This window comes from Trichechus manatus, unplaced genomic scaffold (genome assembly GCF_000243295.1).
Source record: "Trichechus manatus latirostris isolate Lorelei unplaced genomic scaffold, TriManLat1.0 scaffold00180, whole genome shotgun sequence".
NCBI classification, from domain to species: domain Eukaryota; kingdom Metazoa; phylum Chordata; class Mammalia; order Sirenia; family Trichechidae; genus Trichechus; species Trichechus manatus.
Window position 1 is genome coordinate 1,301,981 of NW_004444116.1, and position 15,961 is coordinate 1,317,941.

General features: G+C 40.4%; 1 pseudogene; it reads left to right on the top strand.

Annotated features, from left to right (window-relative positions):
* Nucleotides 1–13,292: 13,292 nt before the first annotated feature.
* Nucleotides 13,293–14,955, top strand: LOC111822463 (zinc finger protein OZF-like; annotated as a pseudogene).
* The last annotated feature ends 1,006 nt before the right edge of the window (nt 14,956–15,961 follow it).

Here is a 15,961-nt window from a genome sequence, read left to right on the forward strand (position 1 = left end):
ATATCAGATGACAAAATGGTGAACAATCACACAGTACTGGGAATCATAGCCTAGACAAGTTGACAGATATTTTGGGGGGACACAATTCAGTCCATGACACTTCTCTATTGGTCAGGGAAAAACATTACTATATTGTTTCAGTTTTCCACAAGTCAACCTCTAACTTTACAGGATTACAAAACATTTGAGACCTAATCAATTGTGAGTCAAAGTTAAATTCCCCAAGAGAGTCATAAATGTTCTTGCATATTTTTTGCCCATTTCCAAGTTTTGATAATTTTCTTAAACATTACTAATAAATATTTATATGCATAGCTGATCTTGGTCTGAAACTTAACCTGCTAGCTGGGAGAGAGGACACCCAAAACCCTCACCTATCTCTATTACTGGCTACATTATTTCTCAAAATGAGCCTAATAATTGTGAATGAGAAAATTAGCTATGTTCAGTTTGCAGTACAGTCATTTTCAGGTCTGAGTCTCCTCCATGTTTTCAGAAGCATAGATTTCTAAAAGCTTACAAGGACCTAGAAGCAAGGTTAGTATAACATATTTAATAGATTTGCCTGAGCTTGGTCTAGAGAAACTTATGTAACCATAGTGAGTGAAGGAGCAACTGCCAAGGTAAATGTCTGGGTTGTTGTTGTTAGGTGCTGTGGAGTTGGTTCCAACTCATATCGACCCTGTGTACAACAGAACAAAATGCTGCCTGGTCCTGTGCCATCCTCACAGTTGTTACTATGTTTGAGCCCATTGTTGCAGCCCCTGTGTAAGTCCATCTCATTGAGGGTCTTCCTCTTTTTCACTGACCCTCTACTTTACCAAGCACGATGTCCTTCTCCAGGGATTGATCCCTCCTGATAACATGTCCAAAGTAGGTGAGACGAAGTCTTGTCATCCTCGCGTCTAAGGAGCATTCTGGCTGTACTTCTTCCAAGATAGTTTTGTTTGTTCTTCTGGCAGTCCATGGTGTATACTGAATATTCTTCTCCAACACTGTAATTCAAAGGCATCAATTCTTCGGTCTTCCTTGTTCATTGTCCAGCTTTTCAGGTTAGGGGTGGGCAAAGGGAAATCGAGTGTGCCACCCAGGATAAGGGACCTCCCTGAAGAGGATGAAGGTCTTGGCAAATCTTTGATGACTTTTTTACACGCCATGTTCTACTAGTCATCTTTCCTGGCGTGGTGGCTCTGGCAAACTCCTGTTTGCAGGCCTTCTAGTTACTGAACTCCTGTTCCCAAGCCTCCTTGCCATTTCCTGACCCACTCCCACTGCACCTTTCCCAGCCTCAGAAGGAGGAATTGTTAAATAGCTCCCTTTCTCCTGGTCCCACCCGAGTTCCACATCTCCCATGAAGACTAACCACTTGTGCTCAGTTATCTCTGTACTTGAACCCTTTCTGCATTTAAATCCACAACCAGAATAATTTATTTACATATTAACAGTCTGTTGTTCATCAGTGGAGTCAAGTTTGCTAGTTTTATGCCCTAATTACACAACAGCCCTCTGGTTAATAAAGATGATGTAATTTTTAGTGTATGGTTCAGTTCCAAGGAAAATATTAATTTACTCACTTCATATCATCTGCAGAACAATTAAGCTTCTTCACGCAGGCTCAGTAAAAGTATGTACTTTACAGTTAGATATAGTGAATGGAATAGATAGATTAGTCATTGCTTCTTTAGACTTTTAAGACTCAAGAGTTTTATACAGATGATCATGTTAACATTAAAGAATTTGTACTCTCTGCCAAAAACTCTACTAAAATTATGTGATCTCATTTAATCCTCTTAATATCCAGTGCCCTTACTCTTATTGTCCCCAGGTAGGAAACTGAGGTTTAAAAACTGACTTGCTCAGGGCATACAGCAGCACAGGAACCTGAATTCAGTGATACCATATTCCAAGCTCTTAACCAGTATCCTGTACTATCTGTTCTTACTTCTTGGTTGTTTGATATAATTTCTAGTAAGTGTAATTTGCTAGATGTTTAATTAGCCTGTGTGGATGGGAAAATGAAGACATAATCAAGGATGTTCACAAGGAAGGCAAGGGTGGTTTTGCTCTGGGTTCCTCTGTATCATTCAGCTCTTCAGGTCCCCCAGGTACCAGCCCTTCTCCAAACTGAAGGTCCTAGCTGTAGGGCTCAGCAGGTATAGTTCCTACACAGGTCAGCAGTGGTCACTGTTCCAGTCTCCTCAGGAAGCCCTCGTTGCTGTCTGTTGTCGTCGCTGGCTCTTTCCTTCAAACCAAGCATCATCAGTGTGGTTGTCTAAGCTCTGGCCTCACACTTATTCCAGGTGCTTCCAATATATTAGCATGTCTGCTCTCTTTTTCCCAATCAGGAATAAGCCCTTCAATATCATGACACTGGGGTCTTTGCTTCTCTTCTGGGTAGGGGCTTTGATCTCTGAGGCATTAAGAAGAGTAAACTGTGAATTGTTTCAGATATTTATGTCCTGTGGAGTACAAGGAGTACTCTGGTCTCTGCATAGTAGAACAAGAACAACTTTCTTAAGTTCTGGCTGAGTTTTCAAAATTAAACTTTACGTGTTGATCCACCTGACTGCCTACTTCTCTTTGTGTTACGCCTTTTATTATTCCTATCCCTGTACTGCTGACTGAACCAGGAACTGACTCAGGAACTTCCCTCAGTAGCTCACCTACTTTCATAGCCCCCTTCTCCAGCTCTACCTCAGTAGAGTCTTTCCATCATTTGATCCTCTTCTGTTCTCAGGGCTGTGCAGTCTCTCAAACTTCCACTGTATTCTGGCCCCACATCTTTGCCTTAACATCTCCCCGTATCGTACTTCTCTCTTCTTTACTATGTCTGTCCCCTCAGTGTCTCCTTCCTGCACCAGTATATTCCTTTATAACATTGTCAGTTTCTCTTCATAAAATTCCTCTCTGATAATGTGATATTTCCACTGACAGCCCTCTCTGGTTCTCCATTTGCCCTTCTTTTTTTAATCAATAGATTTTATTTTGTAGAGAAGCTTTAGGTTTACAGAAAAACTGAGCAGAAAGTACAGAGTTCCTAAATACTTTCTCTCCCCTGCCCATAGTTTCCCCTAAAATTAGCATCTTGTATTGGTGTGATACATTTGTTATAACTGATGAACCAATATTGATACACCTTCTCCTCACTTATCAACTGTCTCATTATCTAACATTTTGCGTTTATGACAATAATAAAAAATCTGCAACTATTTTGCATGTTAATGCCATACATCTGGCAGTAATGAACACCAAGGTGCTGGCTTTGGTGGTTAAGGTTATGTGTGAACTTCGCTGGGCCATGATTCTCAGTGGTTTGGCAGTTATGTAATGATATAGTCATCCTCCATTTTGTGATCTGATGTGCTCATCCTCCATTTCTGTATTTCACATAACTCCTGGTCTTTGGAACCTAACCATGTTGATAAGTGAGGAGGGGGTGTACATTATTAACTGTTAATAGGGCTCATCTTTGTTTTGCAGTTCTAAGAGTTTTGACAAATGCATGTTACGTATCCACCATTACAGTATCATACAAAATAGATTCACTCTCCTCAAAATCCCCTCTGCTCCACCTATTCATCCCTTTTCCACTCCTTCCACTCCCCCACTGAACCCCTGTTGATCTATTTATTGTCTCTGCAGTTTTGCCTTTTCCAGAATGTCTTATAGTTGGTATGATGCAGTATGTAGCCTTTCAGACTAGCTTCTTCACTTAACAATATGCATTTAAGTTTCTTCCATGTCTTTTTGTGACTTGATAGCTCTTTTTTTTTTAATTGTAGTAGCTCATTTCTTTTTATTGCTGAATAATATTCCATTATATGGATGTACCAAGGCATGTTTTATCCATTCATCTATTTAAGGACATCTTGATTGCTTCCAATTTTTAGAAATTATGAATAAAGCTGCTGTAAACATTCTTATGCAGGTTTTTGTGTGGACATGAGTTTTCCACTCATTAGGGTAAATGTGTAGGAGTATGACTGCTGGATTGTATAGTAAGACTATATTTAGCTTTGTGAGAAGCTGCCAGACTATCTTGTAAAGTGGCTGTACATCTTGTATTTCCACCAGCAATGAATTGAGAGTTGCTGTTGCTCCACATTCTCACTAGCATTTGGTGTTGTCAGTGTTTTGGACTTTAGCCATTCTGATAGGTGTGTAGTGGTATCTCATTGTTTTTTTAGTTTGCAATCCCCAAATGACAGATGATGTTGAGCATCTTTTCATATGCTTATTTACCATCTGTATGTCTTCTCTGGTGGGGTGTCTATTCCACTCTTTGCCTACTTTTTGAGTTGTTTATTTTCTTACTGTTGAGTTTTAAGAGTTTTCTGTATATTTTGGATACAAGTCTTTTATCAGCTATGTGTTTTACAAATATTTTCTCCAAGTGTATGACTTGTCTTTTCATTCTCTTAAGACTGTCTTTCACAGAGCAGAAGTTTTTCATTTTAATGAAGTCCATCTTATCAGTTGTTTCCTTCATGGATTGTGCTTCAGGCATTGAATCTAAAAACTCATTGCAAACCAAAGGTCACCAAGATTTACTGCTGTTATTTTCTAGAAGTTTTATAGTTTTGAATTTAACATTTAGGACTGTGATACATTTTGGGTTGATTTTTGTGAAAGGCATAAAGCAATGTCTAGCTTCTTTTTTTTTTCTTTTGCATGCAGATGTCTATTGCTACAGCACCATTTGTTTAAAAGACTATCCTTTCTCCAATGGATTTCTTTTGTTCCTTTGTCAAAAATCAGTTGACTGTATTTATGTGGGTCTATTTCTGAGCTCTCTTTTCTGTTCCATTGATTTGTCTACTCTTTCCTCAATATCACACTGTCTTGATTATTGTAGCTGTATAATAAGTCTTGAAGTTGGGAAGTGTCAGTCATCTGACTTTGTTCTGCAGTATTGTGTTGGCTATTCTTGGTCTTTTGCCTTTCCATGTAAACTTTAGAATCAATTTGTTCATATTTACAAAGTAATTTGCTGGAATTTTGACTGGGATTTCATTGACTCTATAGACCAAGTTGGGAAGAATTGACACTTTCTCTGCCAAGAGAAGAGGTTGACCCAGTTCGCTACTGCCCTTTATCCTGGGGCTTGGATCCAACACAGGTGGGGTAGACCTGAACCCACGCTGTAACCCGGAGTCAAGCCCAGATCAGCTATCAATCCTAGAGTCTATCCTAGATCAGCAGGAGCAGATCCATGAACATGAGAATAGAAGGTTGTTGTTGTAAGCTGGTGAATTTTAGGGTGGTTTATTACACAGCATTATCATGGTAATAGCTAATACAGGAAATACTTTTGTCTCTGCCGTTTGTTCTTTGTCCATTTTTTAATTGAGTTGTTTGTATTTCTATTGTTAGTTGTTGAAGTTTTCTGTATATTTTAGAGATTAGACTCTTATCATATATATCATCCCCAAATGTTTTTTGCCAGTCTTTAGGTTCTCTTTTTACTTGAGATAAAGTTTTTTGATAAGTGTAAGTATTTAATTTTTCAGATATCCCAGATATCAACTTGTCTTCTGTTGCTTGTGCATTTGTAGTTGTGTTTGATAATCTATTACTGAAAAAAATTAGGTCATATAGTTTTGTCCTTATATTACCTTCCAGGAACTTTATAGTTTGGCTTTAACATTTAGGTCTTCAATCTATTTTTAGTTAGTTTTTGTGTATGGTGTTAGGTATGGATCCTGTTTCATTTTTCTGCAAATGAATATCCAGTTTTGCCAGCACCATTTGTTAAAGAGACTGCTTCCCCATTGAATGGACTTTGACTGCTTGTCGAAAATCAGCTGCCCATGGATGAATTTATTTCTGGGTTCTCAATTCCGTTCCATTGGTCTGTGTGTCTGTTATTGAACCAGTACCAGGCTGTTTTGATTACAGTGGCTGTATTGTATGTTTTGAGATCAGAGAGTGTAAGGCCTCCTTCTTTGTTGTTATTCTTCCATATTGCTTTGGCTATTCTCGATCTCTTTCCTTTCCATATGAAGTTGGTGATACGGTTTTCCATTTCATTAAACAATGTTGTTGGAATTTGGATTGGAATTACATTATACTTCTCTTCCAGTTGTTAATTAGCAGATCAGCCTTCTCCATGCTAAGCAATGGAATTCATTACATGGGACATAAGAGAAAAGAGAGGCCCAGGAAGTTGAAAAACAGGCAAAAGAGAACTTTAATAATATTTACAGGATAGTATACAAGAAAAACCCATTGCCATCGAGTCAATTCCAATTCATAGTGACCCTATGGGACAGAGTAGAACTGCCCCATAAGGTTTCCAAGGCTGTAATCTTTATGGAAGCAGACTCCTACATCTTTCTCCCGTGGAGCACTGGTGGGTTCAAAACCACCAACCAATCAACCCAATGCCCGTGGAAGCAGCAGGCAAGAAATCAAACAACGTATTGCATTGGGCAAATCTGCTGCAAAAGACCTCTTTAAAGTGTTAAAAAAAAAAAAAAAAAAAAAGCAAAGATGTCACTTTGAGGACTAAGGTGCCCCTGACCCAAGCCATGGTATTTTCTTTTCTTTTTTTTAATTTATTGTGCTTTAAGTGAAAGTTTACAGCTCAGGTTAGTTTCTCATACAAAAATTTATACACATATTGTTATGTAACCCTAGTTGCTCTCCCTATAATTTGACAGCACACTCCTCCTTTCCACCCCGGATTTCCGGTGTCCACTCAACCAGCTCCTGTCCCTTTCTGCCTTCTCATCTTGCCTCCGGACAGGAGCTGCCCATTTAGTCTCATGTATCTACTTGAACTAAGAGGCACACTCTTCACAAGTATCATTTTATGTCTTATAGTCCAGTCTAATCTTTGTCTGAAGAGTTGCAAGCCGTGGTATTTTCAGTCACCTCATATGCATGTGAAAGCTGGACAGTGAATAAATAAGACCAAAGAATTGATGCCTTTGAATTATGGTATTGGAAAATAATATTGACTATACCATGGACTGCCAGAAGAACGAACAAATCTGTCTTGGAAGAGGTACAACCAGAATGCTCCTTAGAAGCAAGGATGGCAAGACTTCGTCTCACGTACTTTAGACATGTTATCAGGAGGGACCAATCCCTGGAGAAGGACATCATGCTTGGTAAAGTAGAGGGTCAGTGAAAAAGAGGAAGACCCTCAATGAGATGAATTGACACGGGCTGCAACAGTGGGCTCAAAAATAGCAACAATTGTGAGGATGATACAGGACCAGGTAGCATTTTGTTCTGTTGTACATAGGGTCGATATGAATCAGAACCAACTCAATGACACCTAACAACAACAAAGTATATGAGATCCTTGCTTCTGACACTGAAGCTCAGAATACAGTGGGAGCATTGGGCTAAATAAGCACAGGAAATATAAACTTTATTAACACCTAACTCTTTTCCTTCAAGCCCTCAAAACTTTTGATGGGAAAGGGCAAAGTGAGGAGGGGAGAAAAAATATATTTCTTCTGCCATTTGAAACATAACAAGAAAACACCCAGAGAGAAGTTACACTGACGAGATCCTAAAGTCTAGCTACTGTTGTAGGGGAAAAACATAAAGTTCAGTGAAGCAAAAAGTAAATTTTATTCAGCATATATTCAAAAGGGCAGAAGTGGGAAGCAGACAAGCATGCTGCCATAGCCATGTCTGTCCGAGTCCAAAGAACCATTACAGTATAGGCAACAATGGGAAAACGGACAAGCATGCGGCCACAGCCATGTCTGCCCAAGTCCAAAGACCATTACAGAATAGGCAAGAATGGGAAAATGGACAAGCATGCTGCCACAGCCATGTCTGCCTGAGTCCAAAGAACAGTTACAGAGCCATCAGTGTATATTAACATTACAAATGGGCAAAACCATTGAAAGCTTAGCCTTTTCAAATTGGCTAGAAACTGTGATCCTACATTTTGACTTGTCTTTCTTAACAATCATTGGTACAGGTTTCAGTAACAAGAGTCAGGAGGATTTTCATTGGTCCAACAAATTTCTATTCACTAAATACTAATAGAAAAAGATACGAGTGGAAAGTCTTTTGTGTTGTGTTTGATTGGCTTTATGTGAAAGTTTCCCAAAAAGATGTTTTCCAAGATTATCTTAGCTATTGTCTTTATACCTCAGGGCCCAGTTGATGTGCCCTTGTGAGTCCTTGTGAGCCCAGCTCCAGCTGGGTCACATTCTCTATGCTCAAGGAGAGGGAATAAACACTACCATGTTTGTTTCTGAGAGAGAGTGTACTCCAGGCGCAGAGCAGGGAGGAGATGAGGGCGCCCAGTGGAAGGTCAGAGAAGAGAGAAAGAGGTCAGTGATGCTAACCCAAACGGTCTAGCTCCCGGGAATGCCCCGTAAGGAGGGAATGCACCGTAGAGGGAGGAGAGCAATCACTTATCTGTTGTCATTAAGTAGTAGTTATCCGATACATATCATTTTAGAGAGTCTGCCGGGTTTTCCAGAGACGAGAGTCCGAGACTTTTTTTTTTTTTTTCTTTAATGGCAGAGACCTAGGAGCCGGTTTTAATGTTATCTATCACCACAGAATTGTTGGTATTTCCATGGCTTTTCCTCCGAACAACTCAGATTTAAAACGTAATGGAACCGCCAACGCAGGTTTCCGGGAGACGCCGGAGTCGCGGGCTGCGGGTGGTCGCGGCCGCGCGCTCAGGGGGCGGAATCTGCCAGATCTGCGCGCACCCGAGCGATCGTTCCAGGATGCGCGGCCCTGCACCTCGGTGAGGTGAGTTGCCCTGCGCGTTTCCTCCTGGTGTGTCTTGGGTTCAGCTCTCTGGGCCCCTGAGGGAGGTCCCTGCGAGGCCGAGATGTGTTAGGCGCGTGGGGGGAGCCAGTTCCAGCCCTGCTTCTGGCTACAGGGGCGCTCGGCGCTCGGCCTCTGGAGAGGCTTGGAGCTCCATGGCCGGGGCAGGCGTCTGTCCTTGAGGCTTGGGCAAGGCCCAGCTACTAGGCTCCCAGACAGGACTGTGGATTGGGGACCCCCCTCGTGGGAACTCTGTTTCCGACGCTCTGAAGCAACCCAGGTTGCAGGCGCTATGTGAATCCCAGAGAAATTTTGCTCCTCTGTTTTGACAAATTAACATTGAAGAACGTCAGTGTTTTTCAGATTGTGATTCTTGGCAGGTCTTTTTCTTTCCTACAAATCGGGTCATATATGCTCAAGTCTGGCGAGCCTGTGTCAGGTGATGTGTCTTGAAAGTTTTGCTTTAGAGTAGGAACCACATAAAGGTCCCTGGGTGGTGCAAACAGCGCTGAAGGTACTAACCTAGGGGTTAGCGGTTGGAACCCACTCAGCGGCACCACGGAAGAAAGGCCTGGGGATTTGCTTCTGTAATGATTATAGCCAATAAAACCCTATGGAGCAGTTCTACTCTGTAATACGTGGGATCTCCACGAGTAGAAATTGCCTCCATGGCAGCAGGTTTGGATTTGTTATTGTTAGGCACCACATACGGTACTCTAAGTGGGATTGGAGGATTCCTATTAGCCCAGGCCCTCCTTACCCCTCTCCTCCATCATGTATGTTTATATATCACCATCTAACATACTAAATAATACTTAGTTGTTGCGTTTGTTGATTATCTGACCCAAATAGAATGGACAATTCCAGAGGCCAAGGATCTTTGCTTTGTTCACATTGTAGACCTCAAATAAACTTTTGTGGATTTAGTGAATGGATGAATGAGTTACTCTGGTTACTTTTCTTGTGTGGATTCTTCCTAGCATTTGCCACATTCTCCTTATCACTTTATTCTAATTCTCAGGATACCCTCAGAAGCTTCCAGTTAAGACTCCGGCAGAAGCCAGACAGGATGGCTGTGGACATAAGAAAAGCTGCTAGGAGGGGTCCCTGGTGGTGAAGGTGAAGTTGGAGGAGGACCACTCTAGGAATCAGGGTCTCAGCCTCACAGAGAACCAGCCCCCTCTCTGGGAGATCTGCAGGCAACAGTTCAGACACTTCTGCTACCCAGATTTTCTGGGCCGTCATCTAGCCAAGAGGTCTGCCGTCAGTGGCTGAGGCCAGAGACACCAAGGAGCAGATCCTGGAGCTGCTGGTGCTGGAGCAGTTCCTGACTATCCTGCCTGAGGCGCTCCAGACCTTGGTGCAGGAGCAGCATCTGGAGAGTGGGGAGGAGGCAGTGACCATGCTGGAGGATCTGAAAAGAAAGAAAAATGTACATATAGGAAGAGACTGGTCTGATGGTAGCTGTTGCGAAGCTGGGAGCAAAATTTTCTCAAGTGTGAGGGTCTGAGAGAACAATGGGAAAACCCAGCATTCAGCAGGGAAGTTGGCTCCTTGCTAAGCCAGCCCTGTAAGGAGGGAGGGGTGGAGAGCATAGCAGATTCAGGGATGGTGAGTAAAGTGAAGGGCATTCTGTGAGCACCATGCTCTTCACTTTACAGGTCACTTAATTCTCACATCAACAATGAGAGGTAGGTGGTATCATCTGCATTTTACATAGGTAGAAACTGAGTTCAGAGAGGTTATATAACTTAACTATATGTAACTGTTCAGCCCTTAAGTGAAGTGACAGAAACAAGATTTGATCCAGACCTTGCTCTGCTTGCCTTTCTGGCTGCTTTTCCTTGCCCTGAGAGGTAAATAAGGCTCTGGTTTCTCCTTTTCCTCCTCCTAGTCTCTCACTGGGGAATATTTCTTGTGCTAGTCTAAGATTTCTTGAACTAGTCCCTGAGGTTTACTTCTTGTTAAGTTCATCATGTCCTCAGAGGCTTAACAAGTGCTGCTTGTTTCCAGGTCTCAACCTGTGCTCTGAAACAGAGTCCTTTTGCAGACGATAGCCCCTCAGACAATAAATGCAGAATCTTCACACACCTGGGTTCAGTACCCAGAGACCCAGTGCAAGGGCAAAGGACCTGAGCTCCAACTTTGACAGCAAAGTGGTGAGGCAGGAATTTCTTTAGGTGATTCTGACTGAAACGAACTCTGAGTTGGTAGGTCACCTCTTTTGTGGAGCATGACATGTTAATTCCTTGTACTGGGGGTCATTAAAGGACATGACAAAAGTGACATTTTGGGTAATAATGATTTAAAAAGGTGATAAATCATGTCAGAACATCCTCAGTGGTAAACAACACACTAAAAGTATGGTCAGTTTAAGTATTCATAGTGGAATTTTCTGTATATGGTCTTGTGAATGTTAACTTTCAGGTATTTTGGTTACATTCTTCAGTAGATTCTGATAGAATATTAACACTATAAAACTATTGATTTTTTTAAGTTACCTTTTATCATTACCTAAGAAGTATGTATGCATTGTAGAAAGTTAGAAAACACAGAGTAGTGAAATAAGAAAACATGGTATTCTCCCACCCTGAGATTATGATTGATGACTTTTTATTGTATGTCTGTACATCTTTATACACACACACGTCTATATGTACCTGTTACCAAAATGAGATCATGTTCCACATGTTATTTTATAATCTGTTTTGTTCAGTTGATAATTTTCACCTTTCCTTGTCAAAAAATTGTGCATTAATGAGCAGGCTATCTTGGTTTATTTAGTTGCTCTTCTTTTGAGTTGGTTTCATATATTCTCATTCTCCTTGTATTACTGAAATGAATATTTAATGGTATGAATTTGTCTTTGAATACTGGCTTAGATAAATCCTAAATGTTTCAAAATATAGTGTTTTTGTTAACGTTTTCCATAAAATCTGAAATTTGTAATTTGCCTTCAAACCAATAATTATTTGAACTCTTTTTTTTTTTCAGATGGAAGGTCTTGTTTGCATTCTGATTTTCTTACATTCATTTTGGATTTATTGCATGTGATCAGAGAATGTTTCCTGTTATTTATACTTTTTGGAATTTATTCTGGTTTTCCTGTGGCCCAGTAACTACAGTCAGTAGTCAGTTTTCATTAAGGTTCACTGCACACCTGAAAGGATATTTCCTCTATTTTCAGCGCATGGAGTTTGAGATATATATATACACACACATATATATGTATGTATATGTTGGCAATGAATAAAAACTGGAAAGTAATGTGTGATGTTACTTTGACACTACGTGAATGGCCATACATACACACACGTGCGTACACAAACGTATATATATGTTTGATTTATTGATTTTATTATTTAAATCTTCTATATCCTTACTTGTCCATTTTTGTCTCTTTTTAGACAGAGAGGACAATTAAAATCTTCTGTTATTTCTTTTTGTCTGTTTCTTTTTATATCTCCTGTAATTTCTACTTTAGGAAAGTTGCTTCTCTGTGTTTGTTGCATAATTATCCGTATCAGTTATGTGTTCATTGTAAATTGTATTCTTTAACATTATAAAGTACTCTTTTATGTCTTAGTTCATGCTTTTGGCCTGGATTCCACCTTTTTTCTGAAATTAAGATCTTAATGCCTTCTTTCTTTTTATTTGCATTTGATTAATTTATCCTTGATCATTCTTTTATTCATGAGTTTCTGAATCATTGTTTTAGATGTGTCTCTTGTATACATAATAGAGTTAGGTTTTGCTCTGTCATCAAATCTAAATTTTTTTTAATACATGACTTAAGTCTGTTTGCCTTTATTGATATGATTGATACGACAGTTATGTTTGGTCTAATGTAATTTTGCTGTGTTTTCTGTTTTATATGTTATACATATATAAAAATATAAACATACATGTATACATATACATACATATGATTGTGTGTATATATTCACACATATACATATATGTGTATATATGCTTTTGAATGTATGATTTGTTTTCCCTCTTTTTTTAATTGTAGTAGTTCTTATAGTTAAGAAGCTTTGTATTTTTATACTAATGGTATATTAACAATTGCTGCTTAACAAATGAACCACAAATTTGGTGTTTTAAAATAACACACATTTATTATCTCACAGTTTCTGTTGATCAAGAGTCTGGACACAGCTTAGCTGGGTCCTTTGCTTCAGGGTCTCTCACAAGCCAGCAATCAAGGTATTAGACAGGGCTGGGGTCTCATCTGAGGCCTGAATGGGGAAGGATCTGCTTCTAACCTCACGTGTTGTTGGCAAGATTCAGTTTCTTGCAGACTGTTGGACAGAGGGCCTCAGTTTCTTGCCAACTGTTGACTGGAGGCCACCCTCAGTTCCTTGCTACACAGTCCTCTTCATATGGTGGCTTACTTCATCAAAGCCAGCAAGGGAGAGAGTCAACAGAGAGAGTTTGGTAACAAGATGGCATTTTTAATTTTATATAATCACAGAAATGATATCCTATCGCCTTTGTCATAGTCTATTCTATTTGTCATATTCAGTATTCTATTGGTAATGCAGCCATCCTTTATTTTTTATCACTCCTACACCTATATTACTACCATTCCTTCCATCTTGGCTGACATGTTTCTGTGAACCTTTAACACTGTACGTCTGTTACAGTTAACTTCACCTTTCCAGCAGTCTCTCATAAACTATTTTGGGATTGTCTTTCCTCCTCAAGTTTTTATGGTCTGTTGTTTCAGATGGTGACGTGAGGACTGAGATCATGATGTCAGATACAAGCAGGAACTTTGTGAAGAAAGATAACCACCTAGGAAGGGGCCTGCTAGACATCATGAGACTATGTCTAAGTGTGCCATGTATGGAGGAGACAGTGAGCCTAGTGGCAGTTTGGAAATGCAGCATGGGGTGCCACAGGTGAAAAAATATGTGAACGTGATGAACATGGAAAAACCTTTTACCTGGAAAAGGGGACTTCGGATGCATAGGAGGATCTACATGGGGGAGAAGCCGTACGCATGTACAGAATGTGAGAAGGTCTTCATCAGATGTACGGAACTTACCCAGCACCAGGGGTTTCACAGCGAGGAAAAGCCCTATCAATGTAAAGAGTGTGGCAAAGGCTTTGATCAGAAGACAGGCCTCTTCCAACACCTCAAAATCCACACTGGAGAAAAACCCTATTGATGTACTAAATGCGGCAGATGTTTTAGTTGGAGATCGGTTCTTATGAAGCATTAAAGACTCCACACTGGGGAGAAGCCTTTTGAATGTATGGACAGTGGAAAAGCTTTCTGCCATAGTTCAGACCTCACTGAGCATCAGCGATTCCACAATAAAGAAAAATCTTATGAATGTAATAAATGTGGGAAAGCCTTCAGGCAGCATTCACATCTTACTGAGCACCAGTGAATTCACGGTGAAGAAAAACCCTGTGAATGTAAATTGTGTGGAAAAGCCTTCACTCAACAGGCAGGACTTAACCAACACCAGAGAATCCACAGTGGAGATAAACCATTTGAATGTCTTCTATGTGGTGGATGAGACTTTAGCAGGAGCTTAGAGCTCATAATACATCACAGAATCCATTCGGGTGAAAAACCCTATGAATGTGTCAAATGTGGAAAAGCCTTTAGTATGAGCTCAACTCTGATCATACATCAGAGAAGTCACACTGGCAAGAAGCCCTATTAAATGTAATGTGTGTGGTGAGGCCTTCAGTCAATGATGAGGCCTTAATAAACACAAGTTAGGAGGGAAGCATGGAAACCCTCCTGAACCAAGAAAATGTAAGTGAGATGAATGTGGGAAGACCTTCACTAGGTCAGCCAGCCTGAGGAACCACAAAAGATTCCACACTGGGGATAACACCTTCCAATGTCCTGAGTATGGGAAGGCCTTCACGAGAGGAGAGCATCTTACGGAACATTAAGGGATTCACAGCAGGGTGAAATGCTATCAATGTAAAGAATGTGGCAAAGCCTTCAGTCACCATCTCAGAATCTACACAGGAGAGAAACCTTTTGAGTGTTGTGAATGTGGGAGGGCCTTTAGCTGGAAGTCAGACCCCAGTAAACATAAGGGAGTCCACTCAAAGGAAAAGCCCTATAAATGTGAAGAGTGTGGGAAGGCCTACAGGCAGAGAGCAATGATAATCCAACATCAGAGAAGCCACATTGTGTTAAGCCCTGGGAGTGCGGTGAGTGGGTGAAGCCTGTGGTGAAATCAGCTTAATCAGCCCTGATTAGGCCCCAGAGAATTCACTACAACTGGACACATTTTTCAGATATTTGGTGACTACAAGTAGAATCCAGGCTTTTTGTTTGTTTGTTTTTTTAAAATACTGAGAGAGAGAACATTTCTTGATCTTCATTATTTAAATACCATGAGAGATTCCACACTGAAGAGTTTTTAGAAAGGTCATAAATGCTGGGGGAGTTGAGAATGTAGAAAAATAAACATCAATGAGGAATGTATCTGATTATTAAATGCAGTAAATGTCAGTTAAAAACCATACCAAACTCATTGCCAGCGAGTCAATTCCAACTCACAGCGACCCCATAGGACAGAGTAGAACTGCCCCATAGGCTTTCCAAGGAGCCGCTGGTGGGTTCAAACTGCTGACCTCTTGGTTAGCAGCTGAGCTCTTAACCACTGTGTCACCAGGGCTCTGAAGTGTCAGTTAATACAGTAAAGTATTGACTGCTGGACTCTTTTCAGTACATTCTTTCCAGCGTCAATCCTGAAGTATTTAACTGCGATGTCTGTATTTTCTACTGGATACTTATCGGGCTGCTCTTACAACTCAGAACTCCTCTAAGATCAACTCATACACTGCTTGCCTAAGTCTTAGACATTAAAATTCTCCTAGCTGCAGTTTGCCTTGTTAGGCATAGCATTAAGTAATGGAATTTTAGAACTGGAAGGGATCCTAAACAAAATGCACTTATCCCTACATCAAACCTTTATTAGATGCAAACCCCTATGCCAAGTGTAGAAAGGAATATGATACAAAAAGAAAAAAAAGATTTAGTAAATACAAATGCTAAATGCATATACCCCTTGAGATGAAAAACAAAAAAAAAGCTCTCCTGAAAACAATTTTCTCTTTTATTTTGTTATTTCCCTTCATTCCTCATTGTTAATAGTGATTTTCAGAGCACAGAAGCTTGATTTTTTAGCAGGCCTCAGGCCACACTGTTCCTGACTTCTACTTG